Source organism: Poecilia formosa, unplaced genomic scaffold (genome assembly GCF_000485575.1).
Source record: "Poecilia formosa unplaced genomic scaffold, Poecilia_formosa-5.1.2 Scaffold254, whole genome shotgun sequence".
In the NCBI taxonomy this organism is placed as follows: domain Eukaryota; kingdom Metazoa; phylum Chordata; class Actinopteri; order Cyprinodontiformes; family Poeciliidae; genus Poecilia; species Poecilia formosa.
In genome coordinates, this window is record NW_006800193.1 from 660,842 (window position 1) to 680,723 (window position 19,882).

At 41.7% G+C, this 19,882-nt stretch overlaps 1 long non-coding RNA gene across 1 annotated transcript; it reads right to left on the reverse strand.

The window, feature by feature from the left end:
• Positions 1–945: 945 nt before the first annotated feature.
• LOC107838428 (uncharacterized) lies at positions 946–18,103 on the reverse strand. Its single transcript, XR_001664486.1, has 3 exons — positions 18,093–18,103; positions 10,666–10,667; positions 946–1,091 (listed from the first exon to the last, which is right to left on the reverse strand). It is a non-coding gene; the product is annotated as an uncharacterized LOC107838428 (long non-coding RNA).
• Positions 18,104–19,882: the final 1,779 nt, after the last annotated feature.

Here is a 19,882-nt window from a genome sequence, read left to right on the forward strand (position 1 = left end):
CTTAGATTAAATCTGTATTTGTATTCCGCAAGGCCAAACCAATTGATAAAAATGACAAAAAAATCCCTTTCTAAAAAACACAATTGATGATTGGTATAGGACCCATCAATATATTGGAGATACCCCTTCCATTTCTTCTTTCTCACCCATCTGGGGGAACAGATATTTTAAGGCAGGAAGAGCTGATGGAGGTTTCAAAATCTGGGCAAATAAAAGTGTACAGAAACTGGCAGATCTTCATAAGGATGACAGGCTTCTTAGATTTAGGCTGAGGAGTCGCAGGCTGCGGCCTTCGTCCCTTTAAATGCAGACATGTAAGCGGTCGTGAGTTTCCCTTTGGGGAACCACGCAAAACCTATCGGTCGCGGGGGCACGTGTTGCAGTGACGACAACCTCCCCATTGGCGAAGGGACAGCTGCTGGGTGATTGTCTGGGTTCCACCCGCTGGAACGGCGGAGCTGGGGACTCTGCATGCCGGGCCTCGGCTGTAGTATGTGGGGAAACTCTGTGGAGCTGCAAAGGTGAGGGTTGCACACATCCCTCATGGCTGCGGTGCCATGGAATTGTGTGGCTTCGGAGGTAGGGGGATTCGAGTCGAGCACGTTCCCATGGCCTATGCTGGATGCGTTGGATAGCCGGCCCTCGTGATGATTATAACAGCATGGAGCAGACTTCTGATGCCGTGACGGACACGATTCAATCCGGAAAGCGGTATGCGCCGCCCAGCTGAGCAGTTATACTAAATATATAGCATTTCAAAGAAACACTTTTATAAGTATTTACAAATTAAACATTTTATTATGTCAAAACACAAACAGATTGAATCCAAACCACTACTGTCATATAATATTGTACTAGAAAATTTAGAGAGATCATATTTCTTTATTTTATGCAGCTTTACTAAGGCATGATGATGAATCCACTGCAGATAAATTGGATGCATCGAGATCTGACATTTGAGAAGTGATACAAGTAGCGGACTGGAATACTGCATGCGTAAAGGCCCAAAAGCAGTCAATGAATACAAGCATGAAACTCCTTCAATACAAGTGGTTGATGAGAACTTACATAACTCCAGTCAAACTGAACCGCTGGTCACCTAACATCCCAGATATCAGCTGTAAATGTTTGGTTGGAAAAGGTACTCTTTTTCACTGTGTATGGGAGTGTCCAAAATTACAGCAATATTGGAACTTGGTTACGCAAACTTTAATCAAAGATCGTTGGAGTGAATGTACCTGCTGAGGCCAAAATGTGTGTTTTAGGTATTTATCCAGAGAACTGTGTTTTTAATTCCAGACAGTTAAAATTGATTGACTTTGGACTCCTGCAGGCCAGGAGATTAATATCTCTACACTGGAAAAAAATGGATATACCATCAAACCACATATGGGTGAAGGAGATGACATCATGTATGGCTCTGGAGCGACTACAAGCCTTTGTAACAACAAAGAAATCTCAATAACATTACACCATCCTATTTTCTTTTCTTCTTCAGGTTTTTGTCTTATTGCAGTGCTCCTGTAGTCCACTAGATGACAGTCTAATTCTTTACACAATATTTGTGTTTGGAAGTCTGCACAGAGCTGGCAGAGTTGCTGAAGTGCAACTGAAATGCTGTCTAAGGCTCATCCTTATAACTTTCATGGTGAGAAGGAAATGCTTAAATTAACAAGTTCTGATTCTTACATGTTAAGGTTTACTTCGAAAGCATCCCACACCTCTGTTCTGATCTAGAAAAAAAAAACTGAGATAAAGATTACATTTTTTTCCTAAACCCTTAAGAGCAACATTAAATCCACAATTTCAAATACCTAATCGGTAATGCACTACTGATTAGGTAGTAGTACAAAACTACCTGGTTGCAAAACTGAGCAGGTTATTGAATCTCCCAGACAAGAATGAACACTGACAGATAGCTCTGCAGTTAAGATCACAGAGGCTGAATGCACTAAAATGCAGAGTTTGAACTCAAAATAAAACCAATATAATTTTAAAATAAGTTAAAATTACAAAAATGTGTTTGCAAAAAATGTGCATACCGTAACACATACTTCTCTGAACCACCGCACAAACAGGATTGTCATCTCGATTGGCTTTCATTTAATTCATGTTCTACTAATCGGGCATTCCAGGAAAGCAATCCAAAATAAAACACACCTTCACACTTGTTTGAGACACTGCAAATGCTAAACAGATTACAAGTATGCAGAAGTTTCCACATGGCCGATCTGTAAACAAAGCATGTTTGTTTGCAGGCAATTAACATTAGAAAGCTAAAGACCACACTGGGGTTAAAAATAGCAGCAGATAGTGCTGCAGTAAGCACTCTAACTTCTGAGCTACCTCCTTTTTTTTACCTCAGCACCTCCTACACAAGCTCACCTCACGGCTTCCTGTGCAACACCACAGTTTTCCATTGTGGCAGGCTTCGGCCTGTCAAGCTTCACTGACAGCTTTAGTCAGGTGAGTGCCTGCAAAATATCCTTGCAGAGCTTATTCGAAGAGAATGCATTAAACTAATTGGTCTGTGCCGATTTAGGGTTTTTTAACTGCCTCATTTGTTCACATGCATTTGTTCTTTTGCCTGGTGAGATTCAGCTAACCTGAAACAACCAGTGGGTAAAATGATCAAGTATTTAGTGCAACATTTAGTCAACATGTTGAATATTCTTAGTTTGTTTTGGGTTTTTTCCTTTATTTTCATTGATGTGACTGAAGGGGGCACTATAAGCAAGACTAGTGCTGGGCTTCCTCATGTAAATTTGAGTATGGGCCAATACCCTCCCTGAGAGCTTCATTGACTGCATCCTATAAGTGCTGTGTCCTGCACTTGACTCCCTGTTTGATGCTGATTGGTATTCCAAGGCTGCCGCTTTGCAGAGGCTTTAATGCGATGATGAAGCTTGCACTGACTATTTTGTGCAACATATATAAATCCCTGTACGTTTTAATATTGCAGCTAATTTTCAAAAACTGCTCTCCATTTGTAAGAGACACTTCTTTTACTCAGTATGAGTACTGTGAGGATGTTTTTTTTTCTTTTCTTTTACTTTATGCCGCAAATCCCAAACAACAAGATTATGCTAAAGCTGTCTGTGTACCTTTAAGAGGGAAGATCACATTGTTATTCCGGGTTTGTCCACAAGCTGACTGTGGAGGTGGACAGATAGCGGTTCTGGGGGTGGTGTGTTTGTGTGTGTGTGTGTGTGTGGAGGAGGGAGAAGGTGTGGGAGGGGTGAGCGTAGGAGTCTCCTAATATGAGTCTCCGGGGGCCAGTATGGATTAGAAAGAGACGGGGAGACACTGCGATGTGGATAAGATGTCCTTTAGATGCATCCCTGTGTTTTACAGCATGTCCAAGGAGGCAGGGATTGATCTTGAGTTCTCTCCTCTACAATGGCAATGCAGGGCTGAACACTCAAGGCTAAGCTGCCCATTAACAAGCCAATAATTTGTGTCATTATGCGAGGACTGCAGCTGGTGCTACTGATGCGCCGCTTCTCACATGTCAACCCTGAAGACTGAAAGGAGTCTTAGCGCTACTCATTATAAAGCCCCAGCCCCTTCATCCTAGCTTTCCATCCTTTTGTCCAGGAAGCATGCACGGTAGTGTGAAAGAAAAAAAAAGAAAAAAAAAAAGAGAAAAGCATAAAGAAAAGGCCTGGTCTGGATGGCATTATTTATTTCCTCCCCCCTGCTCCCCTTTTTTGAAACGCAGCATGCTCAATATAAAATCAATGTATTAAGTGTTCTCAAGTATGTAGAGTGACGTGCTGCCATTCCCACTCTCTGCCTTTGGCTGTGATTAAAGCTAATTTGAATGATTGAAATGCTTCCATAGAGGAGCCGGAGTGAGTGAAGTGAAGGGCTCACACAGATGAAGGGGGAGGAGGCGAGAGAGAGACTTGGCTCTACTCCAGGTGGAGGAGGTGAGTCATTCCCCGGCAACAGATACACAGTCTACCGGCGTGCACATGTGTGATTGTGCACGGCCCAAATTGTTGTCGAGAGAATAAAATAGTGCTCCGAGCAATAGAGTAATAAAGAATGAACGCGGCGGCTGTGTACACTGAGTTTTTCTGATTTTTTTTTTTTTTTTTGCGTCTGTCACAGTGGACTTCTAAGGGTGTGTGCAGGGCAGATAAATAGCCGGCGTAGGCTGTTTTGGTTGACTGAGTCCACTTTGCAAAAGGATGAAAGATGCAGCTTTAATAGTATCTGGGTAAGATAAGTAGTAGTATCTATTTCCCACATTATTTTTCACTTGGTGCATGTTATTTTATTGCTGAAATTAATATAATTAATAACCACTTGTTACGGCGTACTATTGATGCAATAACAAGATGCAAAGTTAATGCAAGGAAACAGCATTCTATGTCATCACCAATACAAATATGTAGATTTTGTTGAAATCCGAAGAGATGTTATGCTTTCGGTAAAAAGACACTTAGCTTGAATGTTGTAGCAACAACACAAAGGATCCAATCCCCATTGTAAGGACCTGTCATCCTGTGGACATAATCTAAAAGAGAGATTACACAAAAATGTTTTTGCATGCTAACCTTGTGAACAGTTAAAGGAGTGGTAAAAAAGCAAGATTGAACATAAACAGTGAGTGCAGCAATAATTGTGCCACAGTTGAATTGCAAAAATAAAAAACATTTTCTAATTTTCTTTTACCTAATAAATGTCCTCAAATTCACGGTTGAATTTTCCTAAAATAAATAACAAATTTGTTCAAAATAGATTTTTTGTTTTTTGTCTTACCTCTTTCGAATGGGGTGAGGTGTCAATAAATTTGTCCACATAAATGTAAAATTATGTTAAATGCTGGAATTTTCTGCTTCATCTTTGTCATTTTAATGTTTGTCTTACAAATAATGCATTTTTGCTGCTCTGCATGATTCGTGGCAATAGTGGTATTTTTTCCGATGCATTATTTCTTCAATGTATAAATAGTTCTGCATGCTAAGTCTGAAAAATACCGAAGCAGGAACTCTTAAAAGCACTGCAAAGCGATTTCAAACACTCAAAATGGAGGTGTTTTTTTTTTTTTTTTTTTTTACAAATAATTTCTATGTCATTATAATATCAGACACACAATTTCACGATAAAGTGATTTGTTTTTACAATATTCACAAACTGATGACTGACTATGACTTTATCATCACCATGTTTGACTGAAGGAATGTTTTTTTTTTTTTTTTTGATTACAGTACAGGTGCAGACCACTTAGCGGAAATAAAACCATACGCTAGCTGTTTTGAAATTGTAACCCTGGGCTATTTGAAGCTGCTAAGTTATTGAGGGCACATTCTACATCTTACGTTCTTGAAACAAACACCCTCTTTCTTGCTACGTTTCTGCAATTATGCACACTCATGAGCGTGGAAGTCAATGCATTCCGCTTCATTTGCGTGTGTGTGTGTGTATGTGTGTGTGTGTGTATGTGCGTGTGTGTGCATGCTGCAGATGCAAACCAACTGTGTTTTGGAGCCACCCGACTACTGCTCAAGGTGGGCGTCAGATTCGTGTGGCTTCAGCATCAAAACTAAACAAGGTCAACAAGAAGTTTCACTCACACGTCTTTGAGTTATTTTCCGCTCGAGGCCTTGCATTTCATATTTTTAGCACTATTTCATCGCTCAAAAAAAAAACTGTACTTGATTTTTTTTCCCCCTCCTTTTGTCAATGTGTGGCAAATTATTTAGATAAGAACCCGTCAAAAGTACACAGTCACATGGACAAACACAGTCACGATTTAGACGTGAAAGATTCCCATTGTTTCGCATGCTCTTGAGAAGCCAGCTGGAAGACAAATATTTCACAAGGATCCCACAGTATTTCTGGATGACTACCTGCAAGGTTCTGCTTACTTGTCCTCCAGTGAGGGAGGGTTGCACACAAAGAGACATTGGGTTCAAAACACAGCAAACCAGAAGCAATGCAACTCAGCTGCCTCTCTGTCTCTGCCCGTTGAACTGTCGCTTCCTAATCTATCCATCTATCTACCTATCTATCTATCCCTCACCAACGCCATTGACGAGAGCAAATAAAAAGTTGTTGTCATGGAAACCTGTCGTGCCTCTGCCACCCCCCTCGGCAGGCTCAAACTTGTGCAAACACACACGCACACACACCGGTCTTTATCATTCTCCAAACACTAGAGAGACGTAGACTTGTTCAGGAAGCAGAGCGGAAAGAAAATTTGTCCCACTCTTCAGGAGACAGGCAGATTGCAGAGATCCACCTGGAAGGTGCAAATCACTACAAAATGGCTTGTAGTAATTTTTCAAAAGGCTTCATTACCTCATGCATTTGCTTCTTTTGTAAAGGGTTTTGCAGGTATATGTGTAGTCTGTTGCAATATTCTCAATAAGCCGTCCAAGCTATTTGTAACAAAACAAGCAAACTCACACTTATGCAATTACAGGTAATACAGATTCACAACATGAAACTACAAGGAGGATTAAAAGTTGCTGTTTACTCCTGCTCAAATATCCATTAATTGAACAACTGATGCTGATGCTAACATAGAATACAAAACACACATGCCTAGACTGTTCAGAAGGTAGATAAAGGCATTTGTAATTATAATTTATCATTAAACAATATCTTCTTGTCATCAGGAACTTTATGAGAAACAGCCGTTCAATTGTTTCCATCGCTCCAGCATAATCAGGCAATGGTTTGCAACCCACAGTAGGACGGTGATGTGGGTCACCATCCTGTCATCCTGCTCCTCGTTCCTTAGCCCCATTCTTCTCAGCATGGAAATGGAAATTATTGGAAGACTGCACTGTAATTCCTACAGCCCTGCATACATTGTTTTCCCTAAGGAGATTTTCTTATGTTTCCATTTCTACTTTAGGTTTTTTTTTTACCCTATTGAACTCTGCACTGCTGTGTTTTCACAATTACAATTTTGAATATTTGTCATCAAAACTTTACCGATGGCTTACAACAGAACATCCCTCCAGAGTACACCACTATACTGACAAGATGACAAAGCAATTTGATTGTCTTCCGCATACACAATGACAGAAGGGCTTGTCATGCTGTAGGAACTGACATGTTCTTTGACACAGATATCTACTTTTGAGAGACAAACTAAGAATTTTGGGAAGAAACTGGCTTTTGTAGCTCGTGTTTTGCTGTTTGTATGAATTGTCTTGAGAAATGTTTTGCAGATCCTGATGATGATTTGAGAAATGCACGAAAGAAAAACGAAAAGAAAAGCATGTTATAACAGATTAAGCATCGCCTTAAACACTACACACCGTCTGAGTATTGGTGCTGACCATGCCGGTGCTGTCTTGACCTCAGTGCACCCGTCTTCTCATTGTTACTTCCAGCAGGATAATGCACCATGTCACAAAGCTCAGATGATTTCAATCTGAACATTACAATGAGCTCAGTGTCCTCCCATGTCCTCCGTAGTCACCAGTTCTCAATCTTGGAAAGCACCCTTGGGATGTGGTCAAACGTCACACATCATGAATGTGCAGCTGAGAAATTCAATTCATAATCTAAAATCTTGGAAAATATATGGCAGGATGGATTGAGAATGTTTCAGTGATTTTATATTTCTGTTACCTGAAGGAATAATTGAAGTTGGCAGCACATTTATACACATTCAGATAATAACTTTGAGGCCAAGGCCAACGCGGAAAACCCCCAGAAATAACTTTCTGAAAAGGTAAGAAAAAATAAAATCTTGATGGCATAACTGCTTGATGATTTAGTCCACTTGGTCATTATGCAGACACCAGCGACTCTACTAAATCCGGTCCATTCCCTCTACTTGCAAGCACAAGCACAAAGCCCCCAGCTGCTCGTAAGACCGACACACTGCACTTTGTGAATCCCCCTTCCCGATTTCCGTGAACAGCACACGTCCCGCAGCTCTCCATTCACTCAAGGTGAGACGCATGTGACATGACAAGTTGCTGCTATGACAACGGCGTATATAGGGTACAGCACAAAACGACGAGCCTATGTGTCGACTGACAATAAAGACACTCTACTAACGCCATCTTTCCCTTTTGGTTTAAACAAATAAGATCTTCAACACATGTTTTGCAGTTCCACTTTGAGTTATTGTAATTATTTGTACTGTGGGTGTTGAGGACCTGCAAATTCTGGTCAGGCGTCTGGCTCCCCTCAATCAATATCTAATCAGTTCACTTGATGTAATTGCTCAGCTGCTGATTGCTTCTTGAAGCTGTTTCACCTGAAATGTGTGTGTTTTTTTTGTTTTTTTTTCCCCCCACCCTGCGATTTGGCAATTTTGGGGTTTGGGTTCAGATCATTATTGCTTTCACAATCTGACGCGGTGTAAATTCAGCGCTGGCTTGCAGAGGACGGGACGTTCTGAGCATGATTGGCACTTGGTGAAGGAAAGGAAGCCTGAAGACAGAAGAATAACAAAGCGCTTGTCAAATTAGTCTATCATCTTTCCCCAACAGCTAATGAATTTGATACGATAATCATGTTTGTTTTGTTTTCTTAAAGCTACTTGTTACACTAATCAGACTTTATCAGGCCTCATTGAGAAGAGATCTGAACTAAATTTAACAACAAATAATTTGTTGTTATTTTTACGCGTCAGAGAGCTGATTCCGACTGGATTTCAAATAATTGTGGAATATTTTTAACCCTCATCCAAAGTATGTTGGATGAGTTTTCCAAACTGCTGCTATTTATTTGAATTTTGACTGTATTTTTATAGGAGCTGGCTCTTACATTCATAGATGTGCAAGAGAGATGGTGACTCTTATGGATGGCTTTAGACATAGTTGCTCTATCTAGTTATTCAGATAATCTTATGAATCAGAGAAAAAGAGGCATGATTTAAAAGTTTCATTGGTAAAATATATATATAGTTCCTTGTCACAGTTATGCTGTCATTTGTGTGGGTCTACCTCATAAAATTGCAGATTTACATTCAAGTTTGTAATCCCACCAAGAGCAGATGTCAAAGGCTCATGGCAAGCCACTGTGCGTTTGATTTTAAATCACATTGACTGACCTGACCCTAAGCAGGTGAAAATTCAATGTCCATCCTTTTAGAACTGACTGGATTAGAAAAGAAGAAATCTATATTTGAATGTGGCATATGTGACCTTTCACCTAGACATCATTGTGTTGCTTAAAAGACCTTTTTTCTCCCCATCAATTCCAGTTCGCTCACCCTGCTCTAAGTATTGTATTCAGACAGCCAGCCACCTCAAGAGGTTGCAGATGAGAAGATACATTGCGAGTGACATTTAAAAGAACTCGCTGCCTCACTAACCCCTCATCTGCTTGTCTATTGTCAGCATCCTTTGGCCTATAATGAGTACATGCACGCCCAGGCCATTATAAATAGTCTGTGTCCTGGTTAATGCAACACCTCTCTTTGGGTGCTATTTGGGCTGCATGATTCACTGTGATTCATGCCAACATGTGTTCTCTCTGTTCCCGCACATGAGCTGGATGACCGGCGGGGGGTGGGGGAGGGTGGTAGGCAGGAGGAGATAACAACCACAAGGAAAACATGGGTCATGAGTTTGTGTGTGCCTGTGCGCAAACGGCAAACTGGAAACAACTGAAGGAATGCTTCGGATTGAAAAGGCTGAAAAGTGGCAATTTCTCCAAACCACTTTCAGACACGCCAGCTCTTTAAAAAAGGAAGGAGGGAATAAATGCTAAACATATACTTTAATGCACAACTGAAGTTTTGCAGTCGCTTGCGAGGACAAGCCAAATGTCCGTTTGGGAAATGTCTTGCAGTCAGGAAGGACACATGTTGAGCTGGCGGCCATAATATTAATACGTTTAATATTGATATAAGTAAGGCTGTCCTTCCAAACTGTCGCACACAGTAGTGGCTGCATCATGCTGTGCTTTGGTGTTATTGCATTTTGCCAGTATCACTGACATCGCAGGCTAACATGTTGTTTCTGAAAAGGTCTTACCTCATTTCCAAAAGAAAATGTGTGCACTAATTTTGAAAGACGGTTCCAAGCAAATTAATTTGCATCCATCAATTCTGGTCAGAGTAGAGGTCAAATACATTTTAAGTACTTTATCTAATTCTTCCTTGAAAACATTCAAGTTTTTTTTTTTTTACCGTTGCCCTTTTAATGATTATTAATGAGGATGACAGTATGAAAACACCAGACAGTACGTAAAGAATGAAACACTTCATGTTTTATCCCCCTGTGGATGCATACTGCACATTCTGTGATCTTTGACTGTAATTAACATGTGATTAAGTGAAGGACATCTATTTAGCTATGACCTGCTGTTGCTGTTGGCACCCACAAGCTATGAGGGTGATGCAGGAATTAATGCACTTTTAGAAGAGTCTACACAGGGGGGGAGTGGGGGGGCACATACTGTTCTGGACACTTTGCAACCTAATATACTCGCCTGCTTGTTTAGCTTCTAATTTATTTACCATGATATCAGTTGGCATCCATTGCTTGGTTTATGTTTTTTTATGCCTGTGTATTTGTGCGTCTGAGATTTCTAGAGCAAAACAGCTCCCATTGGCCACGTGGGTGTGTAGTGGGTAGCTTAGAGTTACATTAATAGCCAAAGGGCAGTCAGGCAGGGAGCGAGGACATAGACAGGAAGGGGAAATACAGTTTGCTGTTCGCCCACCACTTCCTGCACGTCTCCTACACTCACAGCCCACGGACCAGAGCTGCTTTTAAAACCAGCTTATTTGCTTGCATGCAACAATGATGAGACGCAACAAACTGGGGGTAAACAGCATCGCGAAACACTTTGGAACTGCAGCGTTGCAAGTGACTAGATTACAATTGCATGAGGTTTATGCAAGTGGAGCTCTTAAAGTTTAACTTTGCATCTTAAGACTACATAAAAGCAAGGCAATCTTGAGAAAGCGCGAGTCAAATTTCACCGTTCATAATAATAGCTTTGTGTCATTCAGCAAAGCCTTAAAATTATGCTGTCAAACTCAGTGCAGACACAAACAAGAAACTCACTCCAGCTTGGAGATGAAACGCGGATTGTAGCACCGAGGCATCACCAGCAGAGGTCCTTCTCTCATTAACTGTCGTCAGTGTCTGCCTTTGTCTTAAACCAGGGAACAAAAAGGTGACTGGGGTTAGCCATCGTAGTTCAAGTATAATGCAACAGATGCTTCCATGTCCACATACCAGAGCAGGTTCATCTATCATGAGCTCAAGGAAGCTGTAGGTGTTAAATATGACACATATTCAGGCACATCAGACCTTTCACCTCTCTGCCCTCACCACACCAACAAGCTTTCACCACCACTGCAAACACAGCGTAGAGGCAGTGGGCTGCTGCTGACCCATGGCAAAACCGGAGAGGAGGATTGGCCTGTCGGATAAGAAGCCCCTGGTGTTGCACGCATACCGCGCTCTTGTGAGAGGCAACCCCCACCCCTGCCCTTCTGGGATCCCACATCCCCATTGAACTTTCCACCCACTCACCAAGGAATGTGGAGAGAGGGAAGGGAGGGTGCTAGGGGGACCAGGAGGGGCAGAGGTGGTGGTGGTTTGAGTGGGGGACAGAGAGGGATATAAAGAAAAGGATACAAGAAAAGAATAGAAAAAGACGGCGAAAGTCTAGGTAAAACAAATATTAAAATACAGTAATAACAAATAGTCCCCTGCAATAACGCCCCAGACTCCTATTAGATTACATGCGTCTCTTGATTACATTAGAACAGAAGAAGAAGCCATTACATTGTGTTGGTCCACTATGCATGGAGGGGTAAACTGTACAGTGAAGGACATCATAGAAACAAAGTAACTACTGGCAGATATTTATATTTAAAACAGTCTGGGTACATAAAGAAATAATTCAACATTTTTAAATGAGTAGTTAATTTCCCATCTGCAGTAGATAACCATTTTCAAATCTTTTTTTTATATACGTTTTGTTAACAGGTTCTCGAAGCTAAGTGCTAAGTGACACTCTTAAGAGCGATGACACTAAGTGACACTTTTGGTCCATTTTAACCGAACCAGAGATTATTTTCCCCAGTTGGTCCGGATATTTCGTCCAGGTGTGAATACACTCGTGTGAACCCTGGTTCAGACCAAACACCAAACAACGAAGGCTAGCTTCTGTTTTGGTTCGATATAAACCAAACACAGGAATCTGGAGTTCACGAGCCACCATTCTGTCCCTTATGGTAAAATGAGCCCTTCAGTGTTGTACTGAAATCATGCCTAATCAAACATGTGAACTTGGTGTGAACACACCTGTAGGGAGGACAAGATTGTGCCATAACGACCCAAACCTTAAAAAGTTCCAGACTGACATTTGAATGGATGTTTCTTTTTTTTTTTTTTTTTTTTTTACAAAATTAGTATCTACAGTCAAAAAGGATGTAGGCGGTCATACACCACCAATTTTATTCTTCTGTTGAACACAAAGACATAAACATTAGTGTTTCTGGACAGAGCAGCAGCCCAATAGAACAGTTTGGTACTTTAAAAAAACTAATTTTATTTTTTTTTTTTTTTACCCCACGTAACTATTACATGTTCCGATCAGTGGCACACCAGGTGCAACCTTAATTTCCTGCTTCTGTTTTACGAACTTCCCGATCTAAACTTGACAGGTTAATAGTTAAAAGTGGACCGACGGCTATGACGTTTGAGACTGTAGTTTTTAGAGATGGCAGAGTTCCTCTTCGATCATTAGCTTTAGCCTCAAAGACCAGTTAATCCGGTTTTATCCTAAATGAAAATACCAAGAGAGTTTCCTGCTGCAAGTAAGGCATTAACTACTCCCCCTTTTACAGAAACTCATCTGAAAAAAACTTGAACTATAAAGTAAAGGTGAAACGAAAGCAAAATTATGCAATGTCTTTGACCTTCCTAAAGATTTAAAACTACAGCTGTGTTTTGTCCTTTCCATGATGCCACCGGGAACGCCTAATGCTGTGTTTTGACATCCAGATCTTGTCAACAAGTTGCTCATGCCGGTTGTCTTTCCTTTCCTCTCCTTCCGCAGGCTTTCTCAGCAGACACATGCGCTGATGAAAGCAGGTGCCTTGGATCTCCTCTCGCTGAATTAGGAATTCCACAGCGTAAAGTGGCGGCATTGTTGAAGAAAGGTTAGAGCTGTTTCAAATTCTCCCCCGAAATGAAAAGGCTCTCTCTCCGGCGGTTGTACAAAAAAGAGGGATGACATTTTGGTTGCATCAGCTGTATATCTAAAGTGTCTGCAGCAAAATGCCAGAATGATCAAAGCCAAATAGGGAGGATAATGCACACAGAGAGCACCTAGCCTCTCTTTGTTAGGTTATCTACCCACAAACCTTAGTCAGACCTCATAAAAAGTCATTATGCCCCTCACTGACAATTCTGTGAATACCACCCATTTTAATGATAAACATTTACATGGTGACAGTGAAAGAAATTTATCAGGTCTTTACATTCGGGATTCGATTCGGCGTCTGTTCAAGGGCAGGATGGAGGACTGGAAACTCAGTGGGTGGAACATGAAAAGATTTCATAAGAGGAGGCAGGTGGTGCTGACACAAGACATTAAAGCTCTCTCTTTTCCTCAGGATCAGTCTCTGCATCTCACACTTCCTGTCTTTTCTTCTGGCACCTACCTCCAAACGCACAACAGTGGCATGTCAAAGATGTGTGCGGACGCATCCTCTTTGAGTTGTGGGCTGGACGACTTGAGGCTGTTGCGTTTTCAGAGATCAGAGAGGAAGGCGCTTGATCTGTGACCGTCTCTGTTGGTGCCTATCATTTCGTTCACCCATGTACGAAATCCCTTTGTATGGTTCATTGTTTAAAGAGGATTCAGGGTATCTGCCCCTGATGTCACGATGGGAGCTCAAATAATGAGTCAGTGGAGATGTCACTGGCCCCTTCTCGGCCAGCGACATCCCACAGAAGGGAGTCATCAGACTTGAGATTCAGTCGTATACAAGGATTATCAAAGGAGCATGATGTTGAAAGGTAAACTTAAACTCTGCACTGCGCCCGACAAGCAGTCAGAGCTGGGAGCCAGGGCAAACAGAATGGATGTATTTGCTTTTCATGTGAAAATCAATAAGCACATACAGATGGCAGTTTGTTTTCCTCACCATTTACTCCAAAGCTTCATGACAAATGTCCTCACTGCCCCTCTTAGGTGGCGCACGGGTAAGTAACAGTAGTTTTATTGTAACCATGCATTATTTTCCTTCAACTGCACAATGCTGTTGCACCAGGCAAAATAGATTGAACCTTGTTGTTGTGACGAGACACAATTTGGAAAAAAAAAAGTTCAGACATGATTATTTTTGCAAGTCATTGTGTTATGTTTCGTGAGCCACTCAGTCAGATTATCTTTATCACTATCAAAGACCAATCTGCATCAAGCATCAAGGTGAAAAGGTTCTGCTTTATTGACACTAAAGACAGAAAACGTCACTCAGCTGCTTACTCATTTCGCGTAAAAGAAGACATGACACATACAGCGATACAAACAATGAAGAGGGTGTCGAGCCACCCATGAATATCTGGAATATCTTGTGTGGTAGTGTAGTCAAATAGTCAAAACAGGTGAACAAAACTAAACCCAGCATCAACCACTAGTTCCAAGTTCTTCTTGTGCATTTTATTGTTCAGCAATTTATACCAAATTGGCAACACGCCTGCACTTCATTAGACAATACCATAACAGAACAGGTCAAACCAAACAGCAAAACCTAGACAGAGAAACAGGAATAAGATCATTGATCTCATTTACAACCTCATCTACATAACTAAATGCTCTGCAAAATAAAACATGTAATACAGAGCCACTCAGAAAGTAAAGAAAAACAAATACAAAAAAAGAAAACCCTCTATTTGGTACAACCCAGTGATGCGATCAGGGACATGCACTTGCTCAGGCTGCAGCATCTGAAATGGACAAACAATTGTGAGTTAAAAAAAAAAACAGAAAAAAAATAAGCAATTTACCATAAATGTACCTTGAAAATAAAGAAACACCCATATTCATCCAATGGTCCAGAAGTGTTAGCTTGAACTAAAACGGATGTAAAGTGCAACATAATGCCACCACAAACAAACCCGGGGTAGTGAGTGAAGGAAAGCTGCAACAGTTTAAATTAAAGCATTATGACCAACTATAAAAGGATGAAATAAATCAGAATTAATGAATAAGGGACAAGTGGTAAACACAAATCGACCCACTTTGTCACACATTGTCTTGACATGACTCTGGACGGAAGAGTGCAGATAACCAACAGATGTACTGCCTTTTCCTTACTGTACCAAATAAGGGGATGTATGACTCCGAATCAGTACACAAAAATTGGCCCCATGTCAGTGCCATAACATTTCAAGTATGCTACAATCCTTCTGGAAAGAACCGCAGCACTCTCCAAGCATTGTCTCATAAATCCTGACAAATCACTCTTTCTGGAATCTGCCCCAAAAGAGACGACATCATGTTTGTTCACTTGTCTCAAACGCTACAAACTCTAGCACACAGGAATCACAGGAATCTGGATCCACACAGGAATCAAACTCAGGTCTGCGCTGCTAAATCTGCGGTTTTTAATAGGGCCTCATGTGGAATCAGGTTTTCCTTCTGCTGCTCCAAAAAGATATTTTAGTCAGACAGTGGTTCATCTGCTTAAAGTACACTGCAGACTGCAAATTTTTCTGACTTGGTGTTTTATTTTTGGTCCGTCTCTGGTGTTTGATAAAAACCGTGATTCACATCCACGGGCAGATGGCTGGCCACAAAAATCTGCAGCTTCCCACTTCTCTTTCACTGTTTTGCATAGTAAGGTATATAGCTAAAAAAAAATGCAAAGGGGGCTAGTAGGGTGGGAGCTGAAAGTCGGCATTCCAGCCTGAGTTAAGTGGAGTAGAGGTTGCACGGATAAAGAGCGTGGGTAGAAGTGTGGGTGTTGCATTGCAGGGGTGTAGCAGCGCAAAGAGCAAAGATCAGTTCCTGATTCCACAGCCCTGAGCTCACCTCCTTTACGCCTGCTGCTAGCCACTCCTTTTCTCCTTCACACCCTCCTTTTCCTTCTCCTCCCACTCCCTGTCTCCACTATGTCTCTCCATCTGAGGTGTTAACTCCTTGTCGAGCAGTTCCTGCGCTGTTGGCATCGATGTCAGCTTTTAACGAAGCTCGGGCTGGGGTGAGAGGCAGGCGTACGGTTCCTTACTGGAATTGAAGTCGTGCATGCCAGTAAGGTTCAAAATGAGTCACTCCAAAAATGTTGTTATCCATTTGCAACAACTTCATAATCTTCACGGCTATTCATTTTGACCTGGCATGACGGACACACACACACACACACGCGTGCGCGCGCTCGCAGCAGCGGAGACACACATGACTGACTGAGGAGGGGTGGTGGATGGATCGTGTTTGTGTTTAGCCTAAAAACGCCGGGTTTAGTCAAGCTCCTCTAAATCACGTTGGCTCTATGAGCATTATAAACAGCAGATTAGCGATAATCTGCAACAGAGTCGTCTCACTGAATATCCCAGGCTACTCCACAAATAAAACCATTAAAGCAAATTACGGCATCACGCATTAAGCCAGACTGACAGGTGAATACGAGAATAGAACAAGTACAGGGAACGGTGATATGAATGGTTTGCCATCAGGGGGTTTCTGGAGGGAGACTTAGCAACCTCATATGGACGGTTTTAGGTGAGGAGGGGGTTGGGCTGGGAGCATCTTGCACAATAGAGTCCCTGGGATGGACTGGGTAGGGCTTGGCAGACACATGAGATCACGCTGTCCTTCAGCGCCGTTTCCTCACCGCTCACAAGTGCGGTGTGTATGCAGTCGAGCGAGCGTGACATTACACAACACACAATAGACTGTGACATTTGAATGTGCTGACTGTCATTTGGTAAGTAACGCTTGGGTGATGTTAATGCTGCGGAAAGAGATGACCTTATGATAGATAAGGTGCTAAGCCCTCTTCCAGTCTTATACTTGTTTAGCCTCGCCTCTTGCATTCATCGCCCTTGCTACCTTTTCCTACCCTGAACTTTTTTTTTTTCTTTTAATGAAATAATCACAGCTCACATGGCTGCACATTGTCCTCTGGCTGGTGGAGCTATAAAAAGACCCAGTTGGCCGCATTTATTTATCAATGAATGCTGGACTGAGCCTCCCCTGCTTTCACGCTGAAGGATCAGACAGTACGTGATTAAGGGCGCTATTACAGTTTGGCAGCTCTTGACTTTCGTCTGTAACCTCCTCTGGCATAATGTACTCTAATGTGTTTGAATTTCATTTGAACTTTCAGCTTCCCCACTGTCCCCAGCGCATCAATGAAAAATGTTAGAGTGCACGTGCAAGTGTAATTAGTGGAGAAAGAATCAAAGGGGTGATAGATTATTCAGACATAAAGCGTGGTGCTCATGTTGCCTGCCATTTGCTTTCATTCGTTTATTTATTTTTTATTACGTTTTCTTTTGCATTTATCTCCTTTGTGTGCGGGATGAAGCCCCGGTTTGTCGATCGCTATGTGCTTCTGTGCCTTTGGGTTTTCGACAATGTGGTCCACGCAGCGAATAGAGGATGTCAATGTAAACACAACTAGTCAGTGCAAAGGAATGCATGAGGTATGTCAAAAAAATCCCTGGAGACAAAGTCCAAAGTTAAGAGGGAGGGCTGAGACGAGGGGCGACGCGAGAGGAAGACGGAACAAAATGTAACAAAGGTGGTACTGAGAAAATTAGGTGCAGGGGGAGAAGAAGAAAATATGACACAAGGTGAGAAGTTAGTGGAAAAAAAAACAAGCCTTAGGGCTTGAAGAGAGAACATATGAGAAACAGAATACATAATTAGGGAAAGAAAAAAAGATGACAAGGTGAAGACAGAGGAGGCAACCTTTAGGTCTGACTAACAGAGATGCTAGGAGGACTCGGTGTTGGATCAGCAACAACAGTGTTTAACCAAACTCTCCGTGAAGTCGTGGAGTTCATTCAGTCTGCCAGATAGCATGAGAGAGCAAAACATTCAGGAAGTAACAGGAAGGTTGGGCGGGTTACTTTCAACCTCTGTCTCTTATGGAATAAGATAGATTAAGAAATGTCAGCAGCCTTTTAAACTAGGGGTTAGGAAAATAATCCACATTCTTACGGCAAAAGACGATAAAGTCAGTTTAAAAGGTAAAGACATTTTGTCTTTTAATAAGTCAAATTAAAGCCCTGTTTTTAAACCAATTAGCTCTCAAAGTGGGGTGACGTCACTTACATTTTACACAATATTTAATAACTATTCAAAGTAAGATACTTGAAAACAAAATAAAGTAAAATATTTTCTTATGTTCTGTTATCTGTTCGTAGTCATCAAAGGGAAATCAGACAAGCTTAGGTCAAAACTTTACAACAACCTCAAATAAGCCGCAACATTCTGATTGATGCGACTGGTCTGGTCTGGCTGCAGAGGGCTGAGGATGCTGGAGGTGTAAACTAAGGGTATCCTTTCATTCCAAAGGAATGGATTAAGAAAAAAGGAGGATGAGAGGATAAGGGAGGTTCTGTCAAGGGCAGAGGTTGGGGGTAGATTATTCATCTGTAGTAGCCGTGAGAAACTTCAAAGGCCTTTGGGAGGCCTTGACAGAGAGACGGGTCAGAGTTCTGTAATCCAAAAAGAGGTTACAGAGGCCTGCGACTCTGGTTCGCGGTGCTGCTGAAACTAATTTAGCCAACGGGCCCTGGAGGCTCCCCAGAGGGGCCAGGCTGTAACCAGAGGAGCTGTGAGTGACGAAGTGCAGGAAACTGCAGCCAAAGACAGGCTCAAAACACACATCACGTAGAATATTTTACCAGCCGGCGCATACGTGTACTTGCAGATGTGTCATAAACACTGCTCCTGTTAAGATGGGAATGTGTAAGATCATACATATTAAAATAAGCAGATGTTTTATTTCTTAAGGGAAACAGTGGTGAATATTACAGGAAGGTCAAAATATATGAGTTGTTTCTTTTGCCAGGTTTTACATTTTATGCTCTGAAGCAGATGACGTCATATTTTCAGCAAGAAAAAAAAACAAAACAAAACGGAAGGAACATCTCCAGTTACCCAACACTTTACTGTTCACAGTCAGGGAAAGTGGAGAGTTTTTTTTTGTTTAAGCAATTACTTTTTTACAGTCACCCACACTGAATTCCTTCGTTGCTGACACATATGGAATTACTGTAGCAACTCGGAACCACCCAAAATGACAGAAGACTGTAAAATACAAGTAGGCTCTGTGAAAGGAGACACTGTGGTGATGAGGCTTCAGCTTCTGGTGTGTGTCTTTGAAAGGACTGAATGTCAGCTCTACAGACTATTTGTAGTCAGAAAGAAGATTCACCATTACCACTTTACACTTAAACCGAAGAGTTTAACAGCTGGCAAGAATTGTCAGGATGGTGTACCAGTATGCTTCTACTACTTGTATAAAGTGGATTTTTCTTCACATAGACTCCCATTAAAAATATTTCACTGTCTGGTGCTATTGTGTCAAAAAGGGGGGGGAGGGAAGTTTTAAGAAACATACATACTTTTGCTATGCAGATCTCTGTTGCCAGAGAAACCATGGAAAGCCGAGCGTATGCCACGTGATTGTCACATGAGAGTCTTGAGTTTGGAAAAGTGATAGAAGAGATCACACAGGGAAAAAAAAGCCACTGAATGGCATTTTAAAAAAGGAAAATTGATTATCCTGGTGGGCAGAAAAGACACGGTGGGCGTCAGAAGTTTTGTGGAGAAAGAACACAAGAAGTGCAATTAGAAGCTGCAGGTGGGTGCTTCACAATGCATGATTGCAGGCGTGCTTGTCTCAACAAGATGGTGTTCGGTTAACTTTCAGCTGCGTGTGAACGCGCATGTTTGAGTCTTCTCACATAGT